The following is a 6179-nucleotide window of genomic DNA, read 5'->3' as shown; positions in this document are numbered from 1 at the left end:
TATTCCACAATCGAATAGTCCTGAGCCTTCATCTTTTTCAGGAACTCTTCAGCTTCTTTTTCAGTAACAACCCTCTTTGTCGGTGCCTGATTGTCTTTAGCCGCTTTAACCTTTCTCAATTCTTCAGGGGCAAAGCACCTCCCTGATCTAGTCAACCCATGAGTTTCACACACTTCTTCTTTAACTTCCTTTCCTTGGTACATCACAGTCACTCTGTCATAGTTCCACGTGACCGCTTTCTCACTAACCACAGGTAACTGGGTCACTGGTTTAATGATAACTGGCTCTGTTCGAGCGCCTTTTACAACCAACACAGGCTTAATGACTGCTCCTGGTATTGTCACCTTAACAGGCTCTGGTTCTATTATCACCACTGGTTTTCTGACTGTCTGGCCCACTGCGACCAGGGCTTTCCCATCAACCAATTTCTCATTTGCTTTAGTTTCACTTGCCTTAATCATCATCACAGTCTGTGACGGCTTCTTGCATTCTCCCTTCTGCACTAACTCGATCATGTGAGCCTCATGATGAATTGGTAGCGGATTTTGCGTGATATTGGGAGTCTCCGGAGCCTGCACCTCAATTCTCCGTGTATTAATAAGTTCCTGAATGGCAGTTTTCAGATGCCAACATTTCTCCGTGTCGTGTCCAGGCGCTCTTGAGCAATACTCACAGTTTACTGAATGGTCCAGGTTCCTTGGGGGAGGGTTTGGTAATTTGGGTTCGATCGGGTTCAACATGCCTAACTGCCTTAATCTGTGGTACAGGCTGGTATAAGATTCACCCAGAGGAGTAAAAGTCTTCTTCTTTTGCAACCTATCATTTTTATATGCGGGGTTGGGTCGGTAACTGGTTCCAGCGGCATTTTTGTTGGTTCTTGGGGGTGGGTAGGTGTTTTGAGATGGATAAGTATTTTGGGGAGCAGGTGCGCGCCATGGTGCATGGGTAGGGGGTTGAGAGTATGTCTGGGCATGATGGACGGAGAAATGGGGAGCAGGAGGTGGGTAGTAATGCTGTGGTGGGCCATATGGAGTGTGTGGGTAAACTTGGTGGTGAGGGCGAGGTTGGTGATAATATGGTGACGGACTCCTGGACCAAACCTTTGATTCCACTACTGCTACTTCCTCTTTCTTTTTCTTTCCCAATACTCCTCCGGTACCGCTTTGAATAGCCTGCGTAGTTGCTTTGAGTGCTGAATAGCTCATAATCTTGTTAGACTTGAGACCCTCTTCCACCATGCTTCCCATCTTTACGACCTCATTGAAAGTTTTCCCCACCGCGGACACCAGATGACCATAGTAGGTTGGCTCCAAAGCCTGAAGGAAATAATCAACCATCTCATTCTCTTTCATCGGCGGATCAACTCTTGCTGCCTGTTCTCTCCAACGGAAACCGTACTCTCTAAAGCTTTCTCCGGGCTTCTTCTCGATTTTGGTCAATGACAGCCGGTCCGGGACAATTTCGAGATTGTATTGAAAATGACATGCAAATGCTTGAGCGAGGTCGTCCCAGGTGTACCACCGAGCATGATCCTGTCGTGTGTACCACTCTAACGCTGCTCCATTTAAGCTTTGACTAAAGTAAGCCATTAATAGCTCATCTTTTCCCCCAGCTCCCCTCATCTTACTGCAGAATCCCCTCAGATGGGCTACAGGATCGCCATGTCCATCATATAGATAAAACTTTGGTAACTTGAACCCTGCTGGCAGCTGGACATTGGGAAACAAGCACAAATCTTTATAGGCCACACTGACTTGGCCACCCAATCCTTGCATGTTCCTGAAGGATTGCTCCAGGCTTTTTACTTTTCGAAACATCTCTTCCTGTTCCGGGTCCTTAAGCGGCTTATCAGTTTCCACCGGGAGCTCAAAGCGAGGAGTATAGGAATATGGCTCAGGAGCTTAAAAGGTAGGCTCGGGAGGGTAGTACTGGCTGTCGTGAGTTGGAAACAATGGCTCACTGGAAGATCTCTGCAACGTGGCAGGTGAAGGCGCCACAAATACTGGAGCAACTGGTGGTGGAGGACATGGAATTTGTTTGGGTGGTGGTGGTGGTGTCTGAGAGGTAGTTCCGTAGTAATGTTGGTGAGTAGGGAAAGCGGGAGATGAGTTCGCTGTGGGAGGATCTTGGGGTGGAGCTGGTGGTGGGAGGTAATTGGGGTTGGCAGGATAGACTGGTGGTGGATGTCCCTTCGACCAGGCCTGGTACATCTCGGCCATTTGTTGCTTTAGTTTATACATCTCTTCTCTCATTGTGTTAACGTCCACTGCCTCCTCCTCTTTGGATGGGTCAACAATGCTTGATTCTAAATCCTGATTGGTCATGTTTGACTTGTCCTTGGAGCGGGTGTTGTAAGGATGGGTTGCCAGAATGCCAGTCAGCTTAAACACCTATCTGGACTCATCAACAACAACTTGGTTAGCGGTTAGGGCATTAACAAATAGATAACCGCACATTGGTGGGTGGATGCACCTAAGCAGTCAAACGTCTCTATTATGCCTCTATTCATTCATATGCGTCATCCCGACTTTCATTTCCTTTCTTGACAATTAGTTCCCACTATTATCTTTTCACTTTGTTTTGCTCTCCCTCTTTTGGTTCTCTTTCATTTGGTTTTTCCCCTGTTTGTATCATTCCTTTCTGGTTTTCCCTTTTATTATTTAGAAATGGTCGAATCTATGGAGATTGCCTACGTATCACGACCCTGCGTGAATCAGACCAAGCGTAGTTCGTAAACAACAAATGCAAAGTAGGAGCATGATATTTTTGGCAATTTCAATTTTATTGATAGCAAATTTTCTATTACAAAGACTCAAAACAACTAACAGACTCTAAGAACTACAAACTCCATCATCCCTATTCTAATTCAAACAAAAATATAGACTCAATCCACTGACTCTGGTAAAAAGAAATACAAACCCAAATGACCTAACTCCAGAAAAAGAAATACAGACTCGGAAGACAAACTTCTTTTTTTTTTAGTAGAAGAAAGAGTGCAGACTCAAAGACAATTACGAATACATTAAAGCTCCTGGTGCCCGCGGGACATCATTCGGTCTCGCCGCGGGCCTATATGCAAGTTCCCCTTGAAGTCTGTCCAGGTCGTTCATTATCTGCTTCACAAATGTCATCACTGATGCCAGGAAGGTGGTACGAGTCATGTTCTCGCACATTTGACATTTCCTAGTAATGGAATGAGCAACAGTTAAGATTCTCTCTCGGATTCTTCCTTTCTCTTGAAGCAACCGCCCTATCTGTTGGGCCCTAGCCTCCAAAGTCCGCTCAACCGCTGGCTTTGTTCCCGGAGTTGTTGCAAGTCCATTTCTAACTGTGCCAATGCCATGTAACAATGTTCTCTTTCGACTTTGAATTCTTTTGCCTGTTTGATCATACGGTTTTCTGTGGCGATAACCTTTTTCTTTAATCCCGTAACCTCACTATCATATTCTTCTTTTAACTGTTTAACCATGCGGGCCCGTTCTTCTGCATTTTTAGCCAATTGTTTCCGGACCCCAGCTAATTCCTTTTCTGCCTTGTTGCGGTCAAAACTGTAGTCGTTCACCTTTTGCCTTAGATTTGCTATAAGCTTTGCATCTTTGGCACTTCTGACAGGATTATCGGCCTCTAACTTCGTTTTCTGGATTTGGGCTCGCAAGGCTTCATTCTCTTTGGCCAAGTGCTTTTTCTCACCTTCATCAGCCGCGGCTTGCAAGCTATTCTCAAATCGGAGGTCCTGGACCTGTTTTTCCAATGCTCCTATGCGGGCCCTATACTCATTTTCTTTAGTTAACCAATCCCACTGTTCTCGTGATGATTCAACAAATTCCTGGATGTGCGGTCGTTTGGCCGGTCTTCCGAATGCAACGTCCCTTCTATACCAAGCCTGATAATCAGGCGACACTTCTCCTTTGGCTCGATCTCGAACACAAGTGTTTGCCGTCAAATATTGACATTCGCTCCAGACTTGGCGGACCATTGCTTCAGGAAACTGGCCATCAGGGCCAATCTCAACCACTTGCAAACTAAGATCATCATCCTTGGGTACTATCTGGCATCTCCCCAGCTGCCTCAACACTCTATACGGGGCGTAAGGCTGAATGCTTCTAAGCCCCATCAGAAGGAAATGTGGTCGGGCTGCCGGCATGTATACGATTTCATCAACGGGTAACCATCCCAGTGTCCACTCTATTTGGCTTGCAGTGAGAGACCGAAAATATGTTGTCCAACCCGTGACTCCTTCTGGCAATTCGGCCCCTTTAATCCTTGTGTAAAACTCTTCTATGCATGTTTTTTCTGGAGACCCGTAGCTCAAAAACTGAGGGCGATGACACAGATGCTCGATCATCCACATTTGTAACAATAGACTGCACCCCTCGAAGAAAGCTTCCCCGGCCTTGCAGGCTGTAAGAGCACGGAAGATGTCGGCCAATATCATAGGTGCAAGTGTACTTTTGGCTTGAGTAATTAATGTGCTGACGACCCCAGCTATTTTTATGTCAATGTTCCCATCCTTCCTTGGAAATACTAGAAGCCCCAGGAAAGCTACCATAAAGGCGAAACGTCGATGCTCTTCCCACTTTTGGCGGTTTCCTTTGCTGCATATCTTACTTTCTGGGTTGTTGAACCCCCCAATATGGCCATATCGCTGATATATGAAGCTTAGAGTACAAAAGCCACTTGCCAGATCTGTGTTATGGACGGTTCTGACTATCTTTAAAGAATCTAAAAATCTGTGCACGACTACAACTCTGGGGGCAACCAAGTATTTGTGCCTCAACGGAACCTCATTTTTTCCAATGTAGCCAGCTATTTCCTCTAATGTCGGGGTAAGCTCAAAGTCCGAAAAATGGAACACATTATGTGCTGGGTCCCAACATGTAACCAGTGCTCTAATAATATCTCCCCGAGGCACAATATCGAGCAAACCGGTAAGCCCTTTCAAATGTTTCTTGACTGCATCTTGCCCTTCTCCGCCTAAATCGTTCCACCACAAACGTAACTCCAAAGGGATTTTATGCATGATTGAAAATAATTCATTTTGAGTCGTGCTCATCCTGCACATTTATTAAGGTGATTTTAATCACTTATTTTGACCTAAAAGAGGAAAATGGCACAATCTCTGTTCAAATTTCCAATTTAAACAAACAACCGGTATTGCGGATACGGCCTTTCAGCACTTCATAAGGAAGATTTTAAGGTTGTGCCTGCTAACCGTTTAGAAAATGACTCAGGGTGGCTGTTCTTGCAAAAACAGCCTTCCGTCGCCCTTTTGGGGACATTTGGCTTATTTTTGACAAGAATGGCGTCACCCGACTTATTCATGAAAATATTTTGGCATTTTGGCTAGTTTTGCAAAAAGGGAGGTTGGACCCAACGAGGGTTGCCTACGTATCTCATATCCGGTGAGAATCAAACCAGCGTAGTTCGGGCATATAAATCTAACTATTTTTGAAAACAGGACTCTTTTGTTGTTTTTGTCAGCAAATTCACTATTTCTGAAAGCAAGATTTCTTTTTTTTTTTTTTTTTTTTATATTTCCTTTTTCAATGGTAAATAAAATAAACTAATGTGAAAATAAAACTCTTTTTGTTTTTCTTTTCCATTGGCAAACTAAAAAGAACTTTTCTTCTTTTTTTCTTTTCATTTTCAAAAATTCGGCAGCATTTGGGTACTACTTGGACATTGGTTTTTTTTCTAATATAGGAACTTAACTCTCTATATTGCTATTTTCTCTTTTGGTTTTTCCACTTTTTCCCAAATATTCAAAGCCGGTCAGCATGCAGGTCCCAAACAGATAAATGCACACATAGGATGCAGCAGGATGGTCCATTATTCCGGGTTCACCTGTCCTAGACGGACCCAACCCCTGTGTTGAGTCCCCTAAGTCAAAATGCACGTGATGCAGATAAACGTCCTACTAGGGATCCGGCATGAAGTCAAGTTCTTCTAGGTTCAAAACCTGGGTATGTGTTCTAGACTGTGTACCCGAGCAGACAACTCGAGTCGAGGAGGGGGCTACGTACCGGGAACCAAAAGGCCATCCGGCTTAGTAACTTGTCCGGCCTCTTCCTTATTTCAGGGTATTGACACTAACAGAATAGGGAGTCTCAACCAGTAAGCACATCCCCGGAGGTGAGAAGAGAAGGGTTTCGGCACAGTTTATATATAGTTCAGATAAT

This window comes from Nicotiana attenuata, unplaced genomic scaffold, assembly GCF_001879085.1.
Source record: "Nicotiana attenuata strain UT unplaced genomic scaffold, NIATTr2, whole genome shotgun sequence".
In the NCBI taxonomy this organism is placed as follows: domain Eukaryota; kingdom Viridiplantae; phylum Streptophyta; class Magnoliopsida; order Solanales; family Solanaceae; genus Nicotiana; species Nicotiana attenuata.
This window is presented reverse-complemented; position numbering follows the sequence as displayed.